Raw genomic sequence first — 26,078 nt, forward strand, 5'->3', positions numbered from 1 at the left:
AGGTGGAAAAGACCTGAGCATTTGGGTGGGGAAGGGAAAGGAGCCACGGAGGAGAAGAGCAGAAGATGCAGGGGGAGGTGGGCCTCGCTGACGCGCGAGACCTGGAGGACAGGGGAGGAGGTGTGCTCTCTGCCTTCCTCTGTCGTCTGCGTCCTGAGCCCTGGTTGAAGTGAGGGCTCTGAGGGCGGACCGGGGGGCAGACAGAGCGATGTAATCACTGCCACAAGGTATCAATAATGAATGAACACTCTTTCTTTTATGCATTGTTTTAATGGCCCTTCATAAAAAGACCATTGGAAAAACACCAATATATCTTTCCAAACTTTATTTTTAAAATGCATAATTAATATAGAAAAGTATCACTGTACAGTAAAAACCAAAATTTATCTCATTCTTCTAACAGAACATGACCTACAAAGAAAAAGATGAAAAATATTAGTAAAAATAAAATGGTTTTATACTGGGTCCCAAATCTCACTGTGAAATTACCTAGACCTACATTATAGAATAATAGAAGTTACCATTTAGTAAGAAATTATTATATGCCAGGCCCTGTGCTAAGTACTTCTTACACATTACCTTATTTAATCCTCATAGCACACTGTGAGATGGGAATTACTAATTTTATTTTGAGCTGAATAAACTGAGGCTCAGAGAAGTTACAGCTCTAAGATCCACCTACTGCACTATCCTATATCAGTTTTCATAAGTGAAACAATTATTCACATACACCGAGTGTTAACTATGTTCTAGGAAGTGCCAGGTACCTCCTACTCTCGAGGCAGCCACGTGAGGTGTCTGTTTTTATTACCCTCATTACAGACGCTAATCTAAGGGCCAGAAAATTAGCCATGAGATGCTAGAGCCCATCCTTTGAACCAATACGTTCTGGTGCCTACAAAGATTTTTAAAAATAAAGTCGAGGGAAGAGCCTTTAATTTGAAAATGTCTTTATAGGATCATGTAACATATCCAGCAAGTATGAGACAAATCCCCAGTTCTCTGAAAGAATAAAGTACAGCACCAATTTCCAAGGATGGACATGTTGCCTCTAGCACGTGAGCTTAGCAGTGTAGTTAAAAATCTTTTGAGTCAAAATTGAATGCCAGTCATGAGACACTAAAGTGTAATCTGTTGAGGACGCTCTCTTTATAACACAGGCAGTACAGAGTTGATACTCCAAAGGAAAGAATGTGTTTGTTCTGTGGCGCAATTCACTGTTAGCTTCCTGTGCACCCTGGAAGAGGCCTTTAAAGGGCCCAGCTCGTTTTTTTCTGAATTCAAAAGTAATAACTAGCATAATCAGAGATACTGCAAAGCATCTTTTAGCAAATGAATATCATTGCTCCATTTAATAGAAAGAGAAACATTAGATAAAAGACGTTCTAGAGCCTTAACACATTGGGTGAAATCTACGCTCTTCCACTTAGCAATGCAACCTTTGGCGATTTTCTTATCCTCTCTGTGCCTCACATCCTCAACTGTAAAATGGGGAAATAATGAGATTAAATGAGTGAATGCATGCAAACCCTGGCACATGGCATTCACCATACAAGTGTTAGCTGTTAGATGCACCTGGGTGTTTATAACACCATTTGTGGTGGCCTCAGTTTACTCTTGCCTGGCTGTATAAACAAAAATTATAAGCTCAGAAACCTTTTCCTGGACCGGCAACTGCCCTGGTCACCTTGAAGCAAGGGCAGAGCATCAGTGAAGACGGAGGCACAGGGGCGATTCCTCACCTCCAACCAACGCATGAGTCCTAAACTAGCAACAAAAGGTTTTCATTCCCACTGAGAGAGCTAATTGAATTTGTGTGTGTGAGGAAGATTGGCCCTGAGCTTACATCTGTTGCCAATCTTCCTCTTTTTGCTTGAGGAAGATTGTCACTGAGCTAACATCTATGCCAATCTTCCTCTATTTCCTATGTGGGACGCTGCCACAGCATGGCTTGATGAGCAGTGTGTAGGTCTGTGTCTGGGATCCAAACCCACGAACCCCAGGGCCACCAAAGTGGAGTGCACAAACTTAATCACTACGCCACCAGGCTGGCCCTGAGAACCTATTGAATTTTTTAACATGCTTTTTCCCTTGTGGTTTTCTCAAGTCAATTCCTAGGTCGTTCAAGAATACTCAAGGCTGAAACCTATTAACATTAGTTTTTTTATCAATATTAGGTTACCAGTGTGACTATCTAGTGAACACAAGAGAAATGCCAAGCCCATTTTCTTAATGAAGAGCCTTGCTTTCATTAAGTTCAAATAACAAATAAGTATAAGGTCGTGTAGAAGTACAGTGTCTTTTATTTCAAAAATGTCCAGTGTTTAGCCTAGATTTATGCTTCCTGTGGGTTACAGCAAGGAGAAGCTCAGTCTAGACAAGATCCACATGTCCACTTAGTTTCCTCTGAAGCTGCTTTGAACTGGCAGCTAAGGAAGAGCTGCCATTTGTATAATTCATTTGCTCCTTTATTTTAACCTAGGCATCCTTCATACCTCTCAGGTGTCTCGAGTCCCCGGGAATTGTTTAGGAGTAAGGCAACCATGGTCTTTGCAACTATTGATAGATATTGACAGCAATAAAATAGTAATTTCTGTTCAAATCAGCTCACTTTCTCATGTTGCGACTTATCAGCTTTTAGATTTGGGTCGTGGTTGGCTAAGCGAAGCCAGGAAGCCAGCCAGCCCTGTAATCAGATCCCGGAACAACGCCAGGTTTCAGCTGCCAGAGCAAAAGGAAGACAGAATCTTGAGTCCAAAGGCAGACCCAAGGCTAAGAGCATATGCAGGCTAGAATCATACCACAGAGTCAAAGCGAGTCCGAATCGGGGGCACATGTCCAAGCAGCAGTGGGCAGGTACACGCTAGACAGTCTGTAGCGTGTGACAGCCCAGCAAGCAGTCCATGTGAACAGTGCCCCATCGTGCAGCACAGAACTTGCACAACTTGGTCAACCCTAACTCAAGGAGACGTCAGAGGGAAACTAGAATTCAAGACAAAAAGCAGTCTCTGAAAGGGTGGCAGTATCTGTAGGATGCGTTTGTTATTGCAAAACAAGGCAAGAGCTCAAGGACCGAGGACCTGGATCACAAAGAACAGAGCAGATCGCAGAGCTCTTGCTCCCTCAAGGAGCCGATGCCCAGAGCTTCCACAGCGGCCCGCTCGGGAAGGAGACCGGTCCAGGAGCTGGGCCCGAGCGAATCCGCAGGCAAAGGGACTAGTGACAGTGGGGTCTGGAGCCAGCTCGTGTCAGCTCGGGAGAGCTAATTGTTAAAATTGAAGGAATTTTGCAAGCCAGCTTTAAACAGAGCCCTTAATAAAAATTAAGTTATATAAACTTACAATTAAAGACATAATAAAAGCAAAGATAAATACTCAAAACTCACCAATTCCTAAGATTTCAGTACATTGTGCTCTTGCCTGTGCTCTTGAGGTCACCTACGTCTGTTGTCCCTGTGGCGTGGAAACACTTTATGATGAGACGGTACTGCGCATCCCTTCCCACTTCCATGTCCAGTGACGTCACATTGGCAGTTTGAAACCGATCCCGATGGGAGCCTGTACACATGGAAATCAAAAAATACAACAAATCAGGGCTTTGAGGGGCAGGGAGGGGGCAGCTGTTAAGCACATACGCACACACCACTGGTTAGTGTCCCCATTACAGAGTTATAGCATTGAAGAGTATCATATCCGTGGATGTGCAAAGGACAAAGTATTTGTGAGTGCACCTTGCAAATTCCTACACACAGCAAATAACAATCTTCACTATCCGACCCCAATCTACCTGTTCGGGTTTAGCCCATACCCTCTATTTTCTGGCCCTAGCCAACGTCCCACCAATAATAGACCATGTGCTCCCATGCATCTATCTATTCAACAGACATTTACGAAGCTCCTACTGAATACCAGGCACTGTGCTCTGGACTGAGGGATCAGATGGAAGGAATCCTTTCTGCCTCCAAGGAGGTCACAGTTTCAGAAAGAAAGGGAAGCAGCAAATAAACAAATGCGTCCAATAGGGCATGGCAAGCGCCACGATGGAGACGGGTGTGTTCATGGGCTTTGTGGGAACGCGGGAGATGTACCCATAAGTAAGGACAACAAGGAAGGCTTCCTGAAAGAGGCAACAGTTAAGCTGAGTCTTGACGAGGCAATGTGCTTTAGTGATTAAGCACACAGTCCTTGAGTCGGATTTCTTGGGTTTGAAGCCCAGCTCCACCAGCTTGCTAGCTGGATAGCCTTGAAGAAGTTACTTAACCTCTCTAAACCTTGTACATTTTCTCAAAATCTACAAAATGAGAGCCCTTCATCACAGGGTTATTGCGGGGATTAAATGAAATAACAAGTGAAAGGCATTTACCACAATGCTGGTGACACATAAATGCTATTATGACATTTGGCTTTATATTAAGTACTAGCCAAGTGGGGAAGGGCAGAAGGAATGTTTCCGGTAGAGAAAAGGGTGCATGCAAAAGCCTAGAGGCATAAAAAGTTATGACATGTTTCCCCAAATGCTTTTTTTAAAATATGACTGTAGCCCAAACAACAGGGAAGTGGAAATTTACCATCTTTCAAGAAAAAAATTGCTGCTTCTGTAACTATCACACCCAGTTGTCAGACCCAGGAGTTGTCTTATGCGCCGGCCTTCCACGCACTCCTGCGTCCACTCGGTCACTGCGTCCTGGAGTGAGTGCTGCCCCACCAGCTGCCACGACGTCCGCTCTGTACTTCCTGCCCATATGCTGCAACACTGTTACAAAATACAAGAAGAGCGAATTATCAGAAAAATGAAATGAAAAGCAAAGATCTACCAAAGACAAGTACAATTTTTTTATTATTAGATCTAACAGACGTAAAATTACTCCTTTAACTTGCCACAAAATTTCTGAATTCTTACTCTCAATTTCTGTATTGACAGTGGACTGGGAACACACAGTTCACAGACCGTCGCTCCTTCAGGAACCACACTTGGAGAAGCATCCCTGCAAATACCTCAGCGTCTCTAACACATCCCACTTTCCTCAGTTCAGCCCTTAGGGCTTCATCATTCCTCCTCTAAACAACCTCCAAAATGTTGCCTCACCGCCTCCAGTAGCTTACACCCCTCCTATCCATCCTCCACGTTACAGCCAGTCACAGCTTTTTAAATCCCAAATCTAATTATGTTGCTCTCCTGTCTAAAACCTGTCAATTATTTTCCATTGCCTTTAGGATAGAGCCTAAAACTTCAACATCTGGCCTCTGCTTCCTTCTCGAGTCTCTTTTTTCACTTCCACAGCCCCGACAAACACACACACAGAGTCTTGTCCTCTGTACTAAAGGTTTACCAAGTGACTTGCAGGTCCACAAACTGCTCGCTGTGTCACACCTCCACGCCTTTGCTCACATTCATGCCTCTACTTTTCTTCACTTCTCCATCAAAAGAAAACTGCTTACCTTCCAAGATCCAGTTGAAGGGTCACATTCTCTGTGAAACTTTTTCTGACTCCATCTCCCCGCCCAACCCCTGCTTCGGAGACCTGACACTGGTTCCTTTGTGTATTCACTGCACCCTATACCTGTTGTCATGACTATAACATTTATCACACTTATCCGTGCCTGTTTTCTTCACTGGAAAGACAGAGAAGAGATGGAGAGAAGAGGATTGGCTCAAGAGACGCTTAGTGGTTGAGCTATGAGAACTTCATTGATCAACAGGAATGGGGACGATGATTTCCAGATTTCCGGCTTGGATCACTGGTGCCAATCATGGACCAGAGGATGAGAAAAAGGAGACCTAGGAGGAGAAATGACACACAAGCCCCTCCTTTCTGCTCCGCGGCAATCTCAAAGTGTCATGCTCTTTTCAAGCTTCACCGAAGGTGCAAGCCCATAATCTCACTTGTTTCTCCTTCAGGGAAAATGGCCATCATGAGGCAAGAATCTCTCCACTTCCTTGTTCCGACCCACTAAGCTGTCTGCGTCCTCCTCCTTCAGGCCTGGGTGGAAGAGGGCCCCCGGGTCTCACCTGGCCCTGTGCCCCCGGACCTCAGCCCAGCGAGAGCCCGTTCTTACACTGTTAACCTCTCCCTCTCCACCAGCTCTTTCTCGCAGCATGTGGCTTTCAAATGTCTCCCGTACTAAAGAGAGTCTCCTCCCACTTGTTGCTTATTCCTTGTTTTTCTTTAACAACCAACTTTCTTTAAGATAAATAACTACCCAGTTCAAGTTGATTTGCAGCACATTGTTGTTGTACAAAGCTCAAAAATACATAGAAGTAGGAAGGAGAGATTACTGACTTGTAATTCCACTACCCAGAAAAAGATCTTGCTAATAAATTGGCACATTTCTTTCTAGCAATTTTTCTGTGTAGATATATATGTATGTATAAATGTCGATTTTATAAATACTTTTCACTTCAAATTATAAGTATTTTGCATGGTATTTGAAAAAATTTCCATTAGCATCATTTTTGAGGATGCATAAATAATCTATTGTCTGGCTATACCAAAATTTATTTAATTAATTCTTACTATTGAATTTTTAAATTTTTCTAGTATTTTGTGAAGATAAATAGTCTTGTATATTATAAACACTTCCACTCACATTTCAGATTGTTTCCTTAGGATAAATTTCTAAAAATGAGACTCCTGTGTCAAACAGCATGAACATCTTTAAAGTTTTGGATACATTTTCCCAGAAAGGTTGTACCAAAATACATTCTTATTCACTCCACCTTTGCCAGGTTTATTATCATTAAAAAAAAAAGAAAAAGAACTTTTTTCATATAATAACCAAAAATAGTATCTAATTGGTTTTTTCCACATTTCTTTAATTGAGTGAAAGTGGCCACTAAACTGTACACTAAAAATGGTTAAGATGGTAAATTTTATGTTATGTGTATTTTACCACAATAAAAAAAATTTTTTTAATGGTGAAGCTGGGCATTTTTAACATTTATTAGTCATTTCTATTTTCTCTTTGGCCAATTAGGTACTCATGTCCTTTGCCCATTTAACTATTAGGTTCTTAAGATTTTTCTTATTTATTTTTATAAGTTCTTTATATATTAAAGACATTAAATCTCTTGCTGTCAAATTTATTGAAAATATTTTCCCCTATTTGTTTTGTCATTTAAGTTTGTTTATGGGTTTAGATGTTTATGGAGGGCAGGGGTAGTGTAGAGACATTTAAAATTTTTATATGCTCAGATCTTTCAGGCCCGGCCCCATGGCCAAGTGGTTAAGTTCGCATGCTCTGCTTCAGCTGCCCAGGGTTTTGCAGGTTCGGATCCTGGGCGTGGACATGGCACTGCTCATCAGGCCACACTGAGGCAGCGTCCCACATGGCACAGCCAGAAGCACCTACAACTAGAATATACAACTATGTACTGGGGGGCTTTGGGGAGAAGAAGAAGGAAAAAAAGAGATTGGCAACAGATGTTAGCTCAGGGCCAATCTTTAAAAAAAAAAAGCAACTTTAATAATTTCCTTTGGGCTTTCTTCCATGGCTATTATGCTCAAAAAGTCCTCTTGCAGCCCCCCATCAAGTAATTATTCATCCATGTTATTCTTACAGGTATTGTTCTCCAGTCCTAGCTGTAAAACAAAGATGAACACACTCCTCTCTCTCACAGAATGCTCCTAGCCAGTGAGGGAGACACACAGAGACAGATGAATCCAAATGCATCCAGACTGCAGGAGGAGGACAGTTCATTCCGCTTAAGAGAGGTTCATGACCAGGTCAGGGGGCCAAATTTATCTAAAGCAGCTCATCTCCTGGTTTTATTGTCATTTATTACCTTTGGACCATTTAACACATTCACAAAACTGTGCTGTTTCTAGAAATATCCCAAATGGGAATGTGATAGCGCATGCCAGCTAACCAGCCCCTTCTTCCTGGCTCCGGAGGTTTTAAAAACAATGACTCATGAAATATTTCCCAGGCAGCCGTCCATCCACTCTTCCCACAAGTCTGATTCTGCCAGCCTGTCTTGATTTTATCTAAGAAATTATATCTCAATTTCAGTTTTATTAGCACGTTTACTACCTTGCTGTTTTTCAGAAAACACTTTAAAAGGAAACGTAAATTATAACGAAGATAAATAAGAAATGAAACCCCTCAGATACACAATGGCTATGACTGCTAATAAGTGAGCATCAACAAAGGTTTCCAGAAATTAACCAGCACAGATGGGCGTGGCCGTCGCTGGTGAAAGACGTCTTCATGGAAATGCTTTGCTTCAAGGGTTCTGGGAAATGTTGGAACATATGCCCTGCTTACAAGAGCGTGAAACTGGTCCAACCTTTCCATAGGATGACTTTCAATATGAGTTAACAGGCTCAAAGGAGTTCAGGCTTTTTGATGTAATGATTCCATTTCTACTTTAAAGAAATCATCAGAGATTTATGTATACAGATGATCATTGCAGTGATACGTATTATGGCAAATGTTCTAAATGGCCTCAAAAATAGGGTATAATTACATAAATTATTAGTAGAGCCACACTACAGGATCCTACATAACCATTAAAAATTATGTTTTCAAAGAATTCTTACGTGTAATGACATAAGAATATGCTTTCTAAATAGCGTAAGATGAAAAAAATCAGGTTACAAAAGATATATAAAGTTGGTTCTAATTTAGGTATATGTTGCACAGAAGAGATTGGAAGGAAATACACCAAAAAGGCTTTCGGTGGCTAGAGCGATTAAAGACGTTCTTTACTTTCTGGATTTTCTAATCTTTCTGCAATAAACTAAGTTCTATGAGGAAAAAAAGCTATTTTTTATAAACGTTTGCTTTGTACAATAAAAGGAGAATCCTTATAACTGGTTGTGAGTAGGCCTATTTTCACCCAGACCAGTTTCCAGAAAACTGAGCAATGTTTAGAGGTATGGAGCTCACTGAATGCTTCCAGGGAAAGGATATAAGAGACTTGCTTCCCCTTTGACTTGAAAGATGATCCAAAGCGTGTTCCAAATTCCTCTATGGCCTCATGGCATTCTTCATAAAGACCCATCACTTCTTAGGGAAAATAATAAAGAAAAACATAATTGAGTGCCTACCGTATGCCAGGTAATGTCACAAACATTATCTTGTTTGATCCTCGCAGAACTTTGTAACGTTGGGTTTGAATGCATTTAAGCAACTTATCCAAAGTTACAGACGTATTAAACATTAGAGACGAGATTTGAAATCGAGCCCACTGACTCCAAGTCAAGAGCCCATCACAGCTGCCTTCCGTATGTACATCCGCTCAGCGGAGAGACAGCGAGTCCAAAGAGTGTCCATGTCGTTTCAGGCACGTACTTGCCAGCTTAGAGAAGTCAGATATTCATATTTTGCACTCGTTTGTTAGGTATATGGTAACAAACAAATATATTTTTGCTATTTGTCGTTTATTTAAGTTTTGCTGTCCATTATTATCAACATGAAAGTTAAGTTTCAAACTGTTTCATGCAGAACAAATACATGGTTCTTCTCAAACAACAAGGCTCCCCTAACATTTTTAAAGGATTCATTTAGAAACACTTGGGTCACAGACTGTGTATTTAAATTTACCTTTCCAGATTCACTTCTTTAAACCACTTCCCAAGTCATTAGAGATATGTGCTCGCCTTGACTGGCATCCCCTTACGTACTCCCAACCCTCCCCCGGTCCCCACGCTTCCTACCACATCAAAGAAATCAATCACACTCATTGCCATTAATCCCAGACTAAAACCGTTTTCAAATTTTGTTCAACATTTGTCCACTAAAGACAGTTCTCTAGACCGGCCAGTTCTGCGTTGATCGTTTGCTCTGTACTTTCCTATTAGTCCTGTATTTAGTATGTCCTAAATTATTTCATACTTCTCCATATATCATTTTGTGTTTGTTCTATCACTTTATTTCTACCTGTTTACATTTGAGGTTTCTCGGGAATCGTAACCATGTCTCTATCTCTCTTACATTACTCCAGACGCTTTGTTAAGTGTTATGTACATTTCTTTATTCCCTATGTGCATAGTGGGTGCCCAATAAATCCTTGTGAATTAACTATCCTCAGCTCCTATTCACCTACAAACACAGATTCTCAAGAAAATCAACAAAACGGAAAATGGAGAGATGGAGAGGACACCCCACTGTGAATTAGCACATAAGCCTAATCTCTCTTTGGCTTTGCTAGTTTCTCTTAGGCTGGAGAAAAGAAGTTTGATATGTCTCGTAACTTTTCTAGGAACTGCGCCATTGATGGCCAATTTCAGAGAGCTGTCAGTGTTTGCCATTGTGATTGAATCTTAATGGAAATATTATGAAAGTTCAAATTACATTAGTTTGGTCCTTTATGTGGAAAAACTTCATAATGTTCAAAAATATCACCATGTATTAATTTGCCCCTAACGCTGTTGAATGCTTCATATTAAAGAAAGAAAACCCGATCTGATCTAAAATCTTGAATATACGAGAATTTCTGCTAACTGAACGTGTGACCTTACTGAAACCATTTACCCACTTGACAAGCAGTTTCCTCATCTCTGCAGTAGGGGTAACAATTCGCTGCCCACCTCAGCTGGGTGGTTGGAAGATCCTAGGAGATGACAGATAGGAAAGCACATTATAAACGCTGATGAAATGCACAAACACGAAGTTACTTTTTAGGGCAGAGCGGCCATATGCTCATGCGGATATGATTTTAATATCTCTGATTATTTGCAAGGCTGTTAGATATGCTGCCCATTAGTGAGTGACCCCCTCTTGTCTTCACTGGGACCGTTTCCACCTCCTTGCTCCTTGCTGGCTTTAATGAGTGGTAGTCACCGTACACCACACACTCTGTAAGAAACAGACTTGCTTCAGTCACTGGTACCACAGGCTGATCATTTTGTTCCTCCAGCACAGACTGTTCCCTCAGGTGCGGTGAAAGACCCAGATCCACTTAAAAACCTTGCACAGTCTTCAGTGTACAGATAAATGAAGTCCATTCTAACGATGCAAAATAAACAAGTTTTCATGACTTTTCACCACACTCTATCAGTTCCTCTATCAAATCTTTGCTTTTTTAATTGGTTCTGGCAAAATTCCCAAATATGCACTCTTCCAAATGTTTAGTTATTTGGCAGTAGAAGTCCCAAAATATCCTTAAGTAATTAGAGGAAATAGAGAGGAAAGCAAAGTGTGAGAATCATTACAGGTAATACAGTGGCTGGAACACGCGCTTCCAGCAGCCCCTCATTGAAGCAACCAAGGAACTAAAAGCACCTCTATCCTAGCAAACCCCCACCAGCAGCGGGAATCAGGGCACAGGACAAGCACATCGCGGCAATGTCACAGACAATCTGCCAGACGCAAGGCAGACTAACCTGAGCAGAAGAAAGGAACCTTATGTCCAATGGGGACTTAAGTATAGGAGACCCCCACAGGCCCTCAATAACAACCCCTCACGTACAGGGACAGAGACTGGAGTCAGGAACATTCTAGAAAGCCGCCACAGAGACTCCAAGAAAAGAACCAGCCCCCGAGGGTATGCAGAAGGTCTTGCTGTTGACACAGACATATGTTTTGTAACCCAGATATGATCACACCATGCCCATTGCTCTTGTCTGATGGTTTCCCATATCAGAATATGGAGCTCCACCACATTATTTCTCATGTTTCAGTCACATCATCGCACAGCTGTATCACGTCTGTATATATTGCCAGCAGTATAGTTAACTAAATTCCAAAAAGTGAATTGCTAGTCTAAAGGCATGTGAATATATCATTTTGATTAATATTGCCTAATTGTCCCCCTACAATTTCTAAGCAATCTATTTCTCACCACCAAAGGATAAAAGTGTCAGTATCTACAAATCGTCACTAATTATTATATTTGATTTTTAGTTTTAATTTCATCTATTTATTAGAATCTTTTTAATTTTTTTTTACCACTCTGAAGGCAAAGGTGACGTTTCATGTTGCTTTAATTTGCCTGCCTTTGATGACCAGTGAGGTTTAGCATCTTTTCACATATTTATAGGTCATTGTATTTCTTCCTCTGTGAACTTTCTACTCTTTCCACTCGCCTATTCTTCACTTGAGTTTTGTGCTATTTTTTTTCTATTGCTTTATAAGCAGGAGAAGAGTTAAGAGACAGATGCTGGAGCCCGGCCAGCTGGATTCAAGTCCCATCTCTACCGCTAAATAGATAGATAACTCTGGAGAAGTTAACTAGCCTCTCTGTGCTTGTTCCCTCACCTATAAGATTGCAATAGCAATAGTCCCGACCTTGTAGGCTGCTGTGGGATTTTGAATGATCGAAATTAAAAAGCACCTAGAACAGTGCCAGGCACACAGAGAAATGCCAATAAATGTTAGCGACTGCCAGGAGCTCACTGAACAGGAGGGCCAGGAATCATTGGTCTGCAGCAATTATTCTCTTCTACTCTGTTCTTTAGGTTTTTGTTTTGTTTTGTCTTATCTATCTTTCAGCATACTAAAGTTTTTCATTTTTATACAGTTAACTCTGTCAATCTTTCCCTTTGAGGAAAAGACTCTACTATGCTCAGAAAGGCAATTCTCACTCCAGGATTTTAAAAATCTCCCTCCACATGTTCTTCCAATCATTTTACAATTTTATTTTTTGACATTTGGATCTTTAATCTTTTTGAAATTTATTTTTATAAATTGGGTAAGATAAGACAGATTTTCTTCTTTTCCTAATGGATAGCCGATTGCCCTGCTTTGTTGCCTTTTCTCATTATTTAGAAATTCTCAAAATATTGATGTTCCAATTGGAGTTGCATTAAGTTTCCACATCACCTTGGAGAGGATTGGTACCTTCACGATATAAGTTGTCCTGCCTTGGAACATGGTAGTTTCTCTACTCATTCAGGTCTTATTGGTGTTCTGTGTTAAAGTTTTCTGGGCTTTCTTTATATAAATGTTACCCATTCCTCGCTCATTATATTCTTAAGCATTTCTCCTTTAATTTACTAATTGAGTTTGCTAATGTGATGAATACAATATTTCCAAATATGAGTCATCCTAGTTGATTATAGGGTTCCGTTTGATGATTTCTTATGAAATATGTCAAACGTACAAAGTATTATAGATATTTAATTTATATGATGCTTATATATTTAATAGATAGTTAATATAGTATAAATTAAACGGGCATGTCTTTGCCCGTTTGTCTATCAGATTTGTTTGCCTTTTTCTTTTATATTTGTAGGAGTATTTTATATATTTAGAATACAAATCTTATATTAGTTGTATGTAACGTAAATATTTTCTTCCGCTCGGTAACTTTTCTTTCAACTTTGATTACAATGTCTTTTGTTAAGCAGAGGTTTTTAATTTCATCAGTCTTTGCCTATATGGTGTATGTTTCTTTAGCGTCTTATTTAACAAGTCGTTCCCAATATCAAGATCACAACATGTCTCGTATATATTCTCCCAAAATGGTAAAAGCTTTGCTTTTCATATTTAGGTCTTTAATCATCCTGGATTGAAAACTTTAGTGTATGGTGTGAGAATTTTCTTTTCTGTGTGGATAACCATCTGTCCCATGATAGTGTTTTGAATAGTCTGTCCTGTTCCCACTCATTTGTAATGTCATAAATTGTAACTCTGGATATAGGTGGTTCTTTTCTAGGCTCTCTATTCTGTAATATATGTTTATTTGTACATCTTTGCATAAATACAGCATTATTTTAGTTGCCTTAGGTTTATACTAAGCACTGATATCTGGTAGCACAAGTCCCCCAAATTTTACTTCAAAATTGGCTTAGCTTTTGTGCTTTCTAATGAATTTTAGCATCAGCCTGACAAGTTTCACAAAAAGCACTTAACTTGTAGATTAATTTGGGGAAAATAACATCATCATAATATTCAATCTTCCTTTTCACAAAAATGGTACATATTTATATCTATTCAGATCTTCTTTGATGTCATTCAGTAATGTTCTATTTTCTCCATAAAGTATTACAGATATTTTGTTAGATTTATTCAGACACCTGATATTTTTGTTGCCGTTATGAATTACGTATTTTTCCACCAGTTTTCTAAACAATAATTGCCAATATAGGAATACTGTTGTGTCCAGCAAACTTGACGAATTCTTATTGGTTCCAACAGACTGTCTTTAGAGTCTCTACAGACAATCAGATCCTTTGCAAAGGAGAAAAATATTTCATCTCCCTCTTCAGCATCTTCTTCCTTTTCCTTGTCCCATTGCATTTGCTGGGGCTGCCAATGCAGTTCACAGAGTGGGGCCAGACTCCTCTGACTCTTGCTCTGAACTTCAACGAGAACGCCTCTGAATCCTCACCGCTAAGGCGTGTTGTAAACCATTGTCAGGCTTTTAACGTGTCCTTTCTAGTCGCAGTTTCCTAAGAGTCTGTGTGCACGTGTGTGTGAGCGTGTGAATGAGTTTTGAACTTTATCAAATGCCCTTTCAGCACCTACTGAGACGGTCGTGTGGTGATCAGGAAGACAGGGGATGGGGAACTTATTACTGTGCACCGTCTGCACCTGCTGAATCTGTGCCAGGACTTGAGCTGCCAATCACAGAGTGGGCTAAATAACTGGAACAACCTTCCAGTGGAAAATGCTAGATAAAATTTTAGGAAATTCTTAAAAGCATCATAGGAATGTTAAGAAGAAATTATTAAGCCAAAATCTTAGTGAAGATGGGAACCCAGAAGTGAACGGAACACCAAGGACATTGGGCAAACCTGGCCACTCTCAGCCTTGGTTCCATGGCCTCCGGAGATGTGGGGGAACAGAGGACAAAGCCCACAGTCTGCTTGAGAATCTAACAGGACACTCAGACCCCAAAAGACTGGTATAAGGATGAAGCCTTGGTGTAAGGATGGAGCCTTGGTGTAAGGATGGAGCCTTGGTGTAAGGATGGAGCCTGGGTGTAACGATGGAGCCTGGGTGTAACGATGGAGCAGAACTTAAGCCCACACTCCTGCCCCACATAAGGCGAGAAGACAGCAGAGGAAGACCCCCGATGAGTCACAATGACAAGCTAGCCCTCAGTAGGATTTACAAATCCACACAACCTGGATGATCCAAGAAAAAGGCAAGAGCTGGTAGTGTTCCTAAGCACACAGCCAAAACAAACATGAACTCCCACTGGAAGAATCCACCATCATCCAGGGACTCAAAGAATTTTCTAAAGAAAACGAGCATCTCACAGTCATTAAGGAGACAAGGTACTGGAGCAAAACCCAGCAGAAATAACAGAAAGCAGAAAAAGAACTGCAAAACATTTGATAGTGGAATTATCAGAGATGGAGTACAAGATGACTACGATGACTCTAGAAGATAAAAGGCAAGCTTGAAAATGAATCCAGGTAATGAGAAACTATACAGAATAACCAAGCATATTTTTAAAAACAATCAAATAGAACCTCAAAAACTGACAATATAATTGTATTTAAAAACTAAATAGATGGTTTGAACAGCATGTTAGGCATACCTGAAGAAAGAATTACTCAAGTAGAGGATAGACCAGAATAAGTTGTCTAGAAGAAGCACAAGGAGGCAGAGATGTAAAACACAAAAGAAAGATTAAAAGACATGGAAGATAGATTGAGAAAGGAGCATGCCTGTAATCAGAGTTCCAGAAGGAAAGAAGAGCGAGAATGAGGCGTTATTTGAAGAGACAACAGCTGGTAGCTGGGAATTTTCCCGAGTGAAGGATCCCAATCACAAACTCAAGAATTCCAATGAATTCCAACAGGGGTGAATTTTGAACTTTGTGAATGTATTCCATATTTGAAAATTTGTTAATATTTAAATAGCTTTTTGGAAAATAAACCAGTTTGGAAGAGGGGGACAGGAGACAGTTTAAAAAGAAGGTTTCAGGGGCCCGCCCTGTGGCCCAGTGGTTAAGTTCATGCACTCTGCTTTGGTGGCCCAAGGTCTCACTGGTTTGGATCCTGGGTGCAGACATGGCACTGCTCATCAGGCCAGGCTGAGGCAGCATCCCACGTGACACAACTAAAAGGACCCACAACTAAAATATACAATTATGTACTGGGGGGATTTGGGTAGAAAAAGCAGAAAAAAAAGGATTGGCAACAGTTGTTAGCTCAGCTGCCAATCTTTAAATAAATAAATAAATAAAAACAAAAATAAAAAGAAGGTTGTATATTATGCACGATACTTTAACTAAATATACCTTCGTGATTAACTCGTACAGCAGAAAATATAAGGAAAAACATATGAATTTACATATTTAATATTTCAATATATGAAAATTGCTTATCCAAAGTTCCCTTAAATGTACAAATTAAACACTATTGAAGCACAAATTATGGAATGTTCTCATCTTAAAAAAAAAAAACTGGCTAAGGCAACTGGCCCACTGAGTACCTTTTTAAGCAGAATTTTGCTTCCATCACAGAAACATGATTCGAATCAGGAACCCGTACTAAAGTGAACCCTGAATTGAAACCCAAAATGGACTATACTAGTCTGCAAAAACACAAACGGAGCCAAATCCAAATATGGTAATAACTTTCTACAGAACCAAAATTCCTCAGAAAATCATTGGTCTGTTTTTTCTCCTTTCTGATAAATTATATTTTTTCAATACTTTCAGAAAAATATTATCCAACAAGATAGTGTGTCCTTAAGAAGAATAAGCTGGACAATAAATAAAATAGTGATTCCACTCTCCTCTTGAGAAACCCCTATTCAACCTGGTCTGAGCCACGAGCTGAAAACCAGGTACTTGAGCGAGCCGGGCCTGAAGGGACCCAGGCAGGAAGGGAACCGAGCATTGCGTGGAAGCAGGTATGTCAGGGAACCAGGCGTGACAGGGAACCAGGCATGATAGGGAACCAGGCTTGACAAGGAACAAGGCATGATAGAGACCCAGGCAAGTAATTTGCAAAGCACTTTTTAGTGAACATTGGTAGTCAGTTCAAAATTCATAACACGGGTGGATTTTAAGATAAGCCTGACATTTCTCACTGTGACAGTCTGCCTCCAAGAGGATCCCCAATGGTTCTTACCTTCTGATATTTATACCCTCATTTCGTCCCTTCCCACAATGTATAGCGACTGGTTTGTGTGACTTGAAGGACGTGGTGGAAGTGATTGTGTGTGACTTCTGAGGTTAGGTCATAAAAAACAGCACCTTCCACATTGCTTAAGTGAATCACTTGGTCTGGGTCATGTCAACCACCATGAAGACACTCAAGCAGCCCTATGGAGAAGTACACATTGTGAGGAACCAAGGTCTCCTGTCAACGACCAGCACGTGTTTGCCAGCCATGAAAGTGCGCCATCTTGGAAGCAGATCCTCCAGCCCCGGCCAAGCCTTCAGAGACTGCAGCCCTGGTCAACATCTTGACTGCAACTCACGGAAGATCACCCAGCCACAACATTCAGCTAAGCTGCTCCCTGATTCCTCACAAACTATGAGAGATAAATGAAACGTTTATTTTTGTTTCAAGCCACTAAATTTTGTGGTAATTTGTTATGCAGAAATAGATAACTAAAATGCTTACTGTATTTTTTTGGAGACAAAACCAAAACAATTTGTATATATATAAACACCTGAAAACTGTTCTTTCTTTACTCCACCAACAGTAAATATGCACACGCCAATTCCAGAAAGGAAATTTTGAAAAATTTCTGGAACTTTCTTTTATGCACTCAGCTTAATTCAGGAGTACTTCTGTTATTTTTCTTATGGGGGACAGAGAAAATAATATATATAGAATAAAATTAATAATTGTTATGTCTAACAAGCCTAGTTACATTATAAAACAAGGCCCCTATGACAACATGTCACAAATAAGATCGTCAAAAAAACCCCAAAACAATAAGGTATGAAGGAGAAAAAAGTTTCACTCTCTCAAAACAGCATCTTTATATTCTGAAATATCTTCTTTTAACTATCCATCATATGACGCTAAAGAACATTTTTGTTGTTTGTTCTCATTTTGAAGACGTTTATATATTCCCTATTCACAATTATATTTTCAAATAAATTTTAAATCAAAAGTAATATTAAGTCTTATAAATGGGTATTACTGTCTAACTTCCACCATAGAATTTCTTTCTTAAATTAAAAAAAAGTGAACCCATCCTTCTAATGACCCAAGAATGTAATTTAAAAATGTTATTAACCTAAAGCTAAAATTGAACATCAAAACATTCCTCCATCTCATGAAAACCGAACTCTACTGTTATATCATTTAATTGAATCTCTAGATTCCCTTTGACTGCAGAGAGGCTATAATTCTGAATTTTTTTCTTGCAGGGTATCCTGATGGGTATAATGTGATCATCATTTACATGATCCAAGATTAGGATGATAATAAAAAGGAATTAGATTAAAATGCCAGCCACAGAATCTTCCAGTATGTTTTTCCTTTATAATAATCACCACACTGTATGTGTAGCGGCCTAGGAGGATTTTGATAATCTTCACAGATTAGATGCTGAGTGAAATTCATTAAAGGATTCAACAAATGTTTACTGAGCTCAGATTAGGTGCCAGACTCCATCTCAGAGCTTGAGAAGTAGCGACAAACAAGGAGCATCCGGTGCCTGCTTTCACGGTCCTCGTGTTGCAACGGTTGGCAGACAGACCAAAAACAGGTGAAACGTAAGTGAACAGGATCACTTCAGATGGTGACGTGTTGTCAAGAAAATGCAAAGAGTGATGTGCAGGGGACAACTTTGTAAGGCGTGGTCAGAGAAGGCCTCTCTCGGGAGGAGGTGCAGTCTGAAACTCAGGGTCAAAGCATTCTAGTTGGAGGAAATATCTGATGACACTGAATCATTTCTTTAGGCCATATACTATTGTTATCTTTATACCTAAAACATCTAAGACACACTGTGAACCACAGTCAAATATATTTGTCCATTGGTTTGTACTGTGGTCCTCTAGATTTGATCCTAGAACAGATCTGATGATCACGTGTGAAGGGACCAACATGTTGATCCACCCTCACTCGCACCATAGCATCCTTGGCCAACGAAGAATGCCTTGGGAATATTAGATACCCAATTTATCCGGTTCTGAGCTTATCTCTCTTTCTCAAGGACTTTGAATTAATTTTGAAAAACCAGCATTGTTGGATGCTTATGAAATGTAAGACTAGGATCTTAAAGATCTTTGTTATCCCATGGAAGGATCATTATTTTCCATCAGCCGGCCTCTTAAAGCAACATTACTTTGAAGTCTAGCCAGTTCAAAGACTGCAAAATCAACTACAATGGCCGATGTTTAGAGTCATGCTTCAAAGTACCTGTCCAAGAAGTACTTAAGACACACCGGAGCTTCCCACCAATGTGACAGTATCACAAAGCGGTGATTCCAACCAAGATGCCATGAGGGGCTCTCTTACCTCCTCCAAGATCTCAGTAAACCCACCTAGCTCCGAGCCTCTAGAGCCCTTCCCACAATTTCTAAAAAATTCCTCTCTCCATCTCCTCTCTTGGGTCTATACAAGTTAACTCTCTTCTACTCAGTTGATCTGGACACAAGCCCAGCCCTTACACGAGTTTCTACCAAAAATAAAAAAGGACTTGCACCAAATATTTAATCAATTGGGTAATTTCAGCAAAGATTTGCTCTCCCTCCCACTGACTGCAGCCCCCGCTCCCCAGATGCAGCGCTGGGAGGAGCCTGCCCAAATTTCTCCCTTTGTCTCTGAAACATTCCACCCACACCCCAGCTCCCAGGGGCTCCCTTCCACCCTCCCAGCTCTTATCAGGGTATTTTCAAAGTTAGCACATCTCCCTTTCCGAGAGGAACTCTGGTGCCAACTCTTAGTAAAATAACCTTCCTCCACCTTATTACACGAGATGCTCCCATTTTCCTCCTGGGGTGGCTTCCAGTGTTGGAAGAGACAGCAGGAGGTTTCGTGTATTTTAGAGCTTGGTAAGCCTAACTATTACCAAAAATAAAATAATTTAAAAACAAAGTGGAGCCACAGGGAGGGGTGCTTAGAGGGGAGGAACTGACAAGTGGTTTTCCACATTTGCTCAACAGGGAGGCTGTTAATGTGTGTGGTTTGTCACCACCAGCTTCCAGAGCCAAGTTACATAGAAGAGCAGACCCTGTCACTTTCTGTAGGATTGTATTTTGCTGTAAACTGTGACCATAATGAACGTCTCATGTACTTCTTTCAAGTTGCTCCGTGTAACCACAGGATTTTGCATTTTTTGGTCCTCCCCTCTTAACTGAGAGATTGCCACACACAAGATGACATCACGAATTCCTTAGTTTCATTAGAAACAGCCTCTATTCTATCCTCTTAGGTTGGGTGGTGAGAATTGCTTTTCTAGAGAAAATACATTTATCTGAAAGCCACAGAAAATTTCTAAATATAGGGTAGCTTCCTGCAACAGCAGGAGCTGGTGCCTTCAGGATACTTCATTTATATGATAGAAGGAAATTTGATTCCTTTGAAATTGACAAGTAAATGTAAAGTAAAGGAAAAACTGACTGTCATTTTTTATGGAGACATTTCATGGAGATTTTAGGTTCCACATCATTACATGTTCCTTGGCTCAGTTGATAATGGGCATGTAAACTGTTTTATGCAATGGAAAGGAGTATGATTTCCACATAATTTGAGGGTGTGATTATTATTCAAACTCTTATGCATAATTATTATAAACAAACGCCCATAGACTTAAGTCATCTGGGCCTGTATTTCCACGATCAAGCCCCCCATCTATCCTTTCTTGACCCCTGCATGGTAGTTTCTTCTGACTCACTTTACTCACATCTTATCAGCGCAGTGCTCTTAATAAGACCGTCAGTTCTCGCCATCTCTCTGCAATGAAATGCTGTTCGTGAAGCTTGCTCTGCACGACCTAAACGATTTCTGCAGTCAGCACCACAGACCTTAGCCAATGCCCAATTTACCAGGCCTCTCAAAGGTATTAACAATGATACAGCCGACTCGCCTAATCAGCTCTCTCTCTGCCTCTGTCCGACCATCTCACGGAAAAGCAGGTGACAAGAATGTAACCCAGAGGAAACAAATGACTGTTTTCTCAGCAAAGCTGTTCAGAACTTCGATCGTCTGATTCCCACCCCTATGAATCTCCATGCACCTAGAGCCCCTCCCAGCTCCATAAAAAGCAGCCTTCCAGGGAAGACCCCAGAACAGTCGGATGCAGTCCAACTAGCGCATGTTCAGAAACTAAGGTGACATTTACACGTGTGGGATACGTTTTTGAGAAATACACCATAAATTTATTTTTAGGGCAGTGGAGCACTCAAACACTTAACCTGACACCTGACAATACTTGCAAGGAGAACATGCTGACATAATAGGTGTATTTTCTAGAAGCCTGAGGCCCAATTGCAACACGCTGAGTACTGTTAAAAGGTGGGCTCCACTCCACTAAATAGGCAGTTGCTAAACAGCTGCTATATATCAGGCATCATGAGGATCACAAGATGAGTAAAAAGTTCTTTCCCTGAGGAAAGGTGTGTCTTCACAGAGCGTGGAGAGGGCGTCCGTGGTCCAAATAACCCTGACTGATATTCGCCGAGGGTTTGCCATGTGCCAGATGCTCCACACACTGCAGTTCATGTAATCTTCATGAGCACTTTCAAAAAGCAATTGAAGAAGACAATTCAGGTGATGCAAAGAAACTGTATTTAACACTTCATGAGGCAGACAGTCTCCGTCCTGAGAGGTGCGGATGAGGCAGGAGGCAGGACGCTTTATAAAACAAAGGATAAGGAACAGGGAAGAGATAGGTATGAAATACATATCTGACTGGCTGGGGCCACCTGGTTTCCCCCGTCAAGGGTGAGAAGGCCCTGAGTTGGCCTGGCCTCGGGGATGGGCTGACTGGAGGTCCTGCGTTTCCCGTGAGGCAGAGCGTCTCCAAGGACACGAAAGTCATCCAAGCCTCAGTTGGCTGACCTGGACCCCGGGCCGAAGAGGCTCCATCTTAGGCCTTGAAAGTTATTTCAACTGAACCTTGAGACACAAGGGCTGTTATTATTCCATTCGCAGCTGAGGAAACTGAGACAGCGAGGTTTAAACACGGGCCAAGGCCAGAAGAAAGTGGTGAAGCCACGATTCAAATTCCTCACCTGCTGCCAGCGTGCCCATCCCTTGTCACTCTCCTGTATGCACCCATGATCATGATGCCAAGACAGAAAGGTGCATGGTGCCTGGCCGGGAGCATGGCAGGGAGTGGCGAGAGCTGGGAGGGAAATTCTGAAAAGCTTGGAATGCTTTATACATGCGCGCGTGTGCATGCACACACAGACACACTCAGTGTCCATTCACTTGAACTGAGAAAACTGAAAGTGTTATTCAAAAAATATATGAGAGAAAAACATTTCCCTGTTCCCATTCTCACCTCTAAATATCAGTTATCAATTTATTTCAAGCGAAAGTTTTGGGGGCTGAGTTATCCTGATAATTGCTGAGTTTGCCACGTTACACACGAAGTCAAAACTTCCATACTGACTCCCTCTCTGACAACTTCTATAAGGAAAATGAGCTCTCTGGGGTAGAAACGACATTAATCATGCTCATTTCATCCAAGAGATGTCAACTATTCCATATTCCAACATTGCCAAGACTTGGCTTCCAACCTTGTCCCCTACTTTACAGGCAAGTTTCCCAAGGTCTTCAGCAGGGAGAGTTCCACACATCAGCTCTAACAACTGGATTGGTGGGAGGCTTTTGTTGAATTTAACACCCAAACAAATTAAGTTTTCAAAGTCGGTTTAAATCCTCATTAGGCAAACAGCAGTAACACAGAGAAGAATATTTGATCTCACTCAGTTGATTCCATTCCCAGATGTGTTACTGAAGTCATTGAAGACTTTTAGGTTGACTCAGTTGGAGACACACAGATAGTGGGTTAATGCAAACAATAATATCAACACATGATTAAAAAGAAAGAGAAACAAGATATGAGAAGAAATAAGCCCTAGCAACAGACAACAACACGAGTACACAAGCCCACGGCCATCTCCACACGCTGCAGCTTCAGCGAGTTCCGCTTTCTGCACAGCCCTACATTTCCTCCCATAATAAAGTCCAAACCAGTGCTGCCTCGTAACAACTTCCTGCCTCCTCTTCGCTCCCTGCGCCCTCCGCTCAGGAGCAGCCCCCGTGGGTGGTCCTGGTCTCAGCAGCGTTTGCAGTGTTTCTCTGTGCGGAGCTCAGGAAGAGGCCCAGATGGCCCCTGCTCGACCTTGCCCTCGCTCCTGCAGTGCCACCTCCAAACAGAGCGAGGACAGAGCCCCGCCCCCAGGTTCCGAGGGAGCCAGGACGATATCATCACACAGCCCCAGACCGGCACTCAGATCTGGACTCTCACTTCCTCTATGGCCTTGGGTACAGTATTGAAACTCCTCTGCCTTGCTTTCCTTACAAGTAAAACCTAGACAACACTTACGGGGTCACAGGGCTTTCATAGGGATTAAATAAACTTTGTTTAAAAAGCAGTTTCAGAGGCACAGGCACGCTCCCCAACCTGCCTGTGCGCCTTGCTTCCCCTCTGAGGACTTCTCCCAGTTCCCTGCCACTGAGGACCACGTCTCGGGGTCTTTTCTGTCTAGGTCACTCTACTTTCCTGGGTTTTTCCTACTCTATCCCTCCCTTCTGTCGAAACCACCTCTCCCCACACTCCCAGAGCCTCTGGTCTCCACCATGGGGTGACCTCCCTTTTCTTCTCTGCATTTTGTCTTTGATGATAACAACCTGTGTTTGCTTAGCCTCTGCCCTGTTCTGAATGTCTGTGTCCCCTCAAACTGCACATGTTGAAGCTAATCCCCAACTCGATGGTGTTAGGAGGTGGGACCTTTGGGGTGATTAGGTCACGAGGGTGGGCCCTTCATGAAGGGGATTAGCGTCCTTAGAAGAGAAACCCCAGAAAGCTCCCTCAGGCCTTCCACCATGTCAGGACACAGTGAAAAGGACAGCTGTCTGTGAAGCAGGAAGCAGGCTCTCACCAGACACCAGATCCGGCAGCACCCTGATCTTGGACTTCCAGCCTCCACAAGTGTGAACAATAAGTTTCTGTTGTTTATAAGCCACGCAGTCCATGTTATGTTGTTATAGCAGCCTGAAGGGACTAAGACAGCCCCTGACAGTTTACAAAGCACCATGACAGCCAAGCTCTCATTTGGCCCTCCTCATGTTCCCGTAGGACAGGCAGGATGGGTGTTATGTCTCCTCATTTTACATAAAGAAATCAGGGGGTCCAAGCAATGGAGGGATTTGCCCAAGGTCACATCGAGAGAGAAAGAGGCCAAGTCGGGTTTGATGCTCACCCAGTCTTCTGCTTCGAGAGTCCGTGCTCTTGTCCACTCTTCATTGTTTCGTTGGACAACTCCTTGTTGGGTGCCCGCTTTGCACTGGGCCCCATGCAGAGCTGAAGACGCAGCGGGGAGCACAACATCATCTCGGCCCTCATGCAGCTTCCGTGTTAGTTACGGTAGATTATCAAAAACAAATTAATTCTTACACAGTAACAAATAAGTGATTCGTAATGCCAAGAGTTATAGGTGCTACGACGAAAAGATAATGAAGCAGGGGAAGGGGATAATAGACAGTGACCAGGGGGAGGCGAGGGACAAAGCTCTTCAGGCAGGAGACAGGGAAGACCTCTCCACAGCAGAGGCCTGAATAAAGCGGGTTTGGTCCTGCGGATATCCACAGACAGCATTCCGGGCAGCAGAGGCCCCAAGGACAGAGGCCCTGAGGAGGGTGTGTGCTTGGCAGGTTTAGGGAACGGTATGTCCATCGAGCATTCGTTTGACCGGTTGTTATTAGGTGTTACTTGAAAGAAGCATCTGTGGCCCAGTAACTTTCGGAGCCTCTGGGCAAAGCAGAACTTCCAGGAGCCTCTGATCCGCGAGCGCACGCTGCGAGTCTTCTTGAGCGAGCTGCAGAGAGCGGCACTGCACAGTGTTATTCAACCGTGGAAGCCTTTCCTCAAGGAGCGTCTCAGGGGATCGCTGTTCCACAGAACACTCTGGAAAAATGCTGCACCACACCCTGCGTTTACTGGAAAGAGGAAGTTGGGCCAGGAACTAGAACTTCAGGCTCTGTGGAAGCCGATGGACGATACCAAGAGGCACAAAAATCCTATCCGGCAGTCGCCAGCTCCCCTTATCCACAAGGGGGAATGTTCAGCCAATCCTGTTTTCTGTCAACTACTCTTGGCCCCTATTTCCTGTCTGGACCTCTGGTGTTCCCATGATTTAACCCTGGTTAGCTGATTTCAAGCTCTGCTGACCTTCCTTAGTGCTCTCATTTGGGGAAGTGGGAGCAGGCCAGAACAGGAACATATGGAAATCTGCTTAGACGGTGCTTCCCCTCAGGCTGGGGGTGGGAGGCAAGGCATGGGGATTTCCATCGCCCTGAATGAAGTGTGCAGTTGGTGGCCGACCCCAGAGCCCAGGGCAGGAATCAGCTCAGGTCGTGTCACATGCTCGGAGCTCTGGCTGCCATGGACACGTCCAGAAGGAGAAGCAGGGACTCAGCTGCAGACAGGTGGGGGACGCTGCTAGAGGAAGACTCCCATTTGGCAGGAAAACTGCCAGCTGTGAAGAATGCTGATTACCGCCTCGCTCGGGAAGAAGTCCCAAGCCCTCTGCAAGCTGTGAAGCCAGGAAATGAATGGGAAGCAGCTGGAGCAGGTCAGGCAGGGCGGACATCCCAGAGAGAGCAAGAGAGGGCCAGGCAGCAACCCGGCCCAGGGAGCCCAGCAGAGGTCAGCCCGGCCTTCTTCACCAGAGGAGTCCGTGAGGGGGTGCGGCTGGTCCCAGGGACATCACGCTCCGGGTTTGGGCCAAGTGACATCAGAAGAGTGCCAGCGGGAGTCATCTGTTGGCTTTTTGGAAAAATAAACTGTATAAATAGATGGTAATTCCAGCTGTGGCTTACCCCTAAAATACATAAAATGTAAATGACAGAGTGTAAATACTAACTGAATTCTTTCTTTCAGGATTTTCCAAGGAATCTTGCAAAAGATGTGGCTAAGAGCTTGACAACAGATTAACAAATACATCCTAGATAAAATTAGAATTTTTTCCTTGTGATGCGTTGTCAAAGGGGTTAAAAAAGCCGACTCAGGACTACGATCTGTGCGCAACTGAGAAATTAT

General features: G+C 42.3%; 1 long non-coding RNA gene across 2 annotated transcripts; it reads right to left on the reverse strand.

Annotated features, from left to right (window-relative positions):
• Positions 1-319: 319 nt before the first annotated feature.
• On the reverse strand, positions 320-25,793 carry LOC139041585 (uncharacterized). Of its 2 annotated transcripts, none has more exons than XR_011497031.1 (3): positions 23,920-25,793; positions 4,568-4,752; positions 320-3,557 (listed from the first exon to the last, which is right to left on the reverse strand). It is a non-coding gene; the product is annotated as an uncharacterized lncRNA (long non-coding RNA). The 2 variants fall into 2 exon arrangements; XR_011497030.1 differs by lacking the exon at positions 23,920-25,793 and adding an exon at positions 5,439-6,444.
• Between the last annotated feature and the right edge of the window lie 285 nt (positions 25,794-26,078).

This window comes from Equus asinus, chromosome 22, assembly GCF_041296235.1.
Source record: "Equus asinus isolate D_3611 breed Donkey chromosome 22, EquAss-T2T_v2, whole genome shotgun sequence".
Taxonomy (NCBI): Eukaryota; Metazoa; Chordata; class Mammalia; order Perissodactyla; family Equidae; genus Equus; species Equus asinus.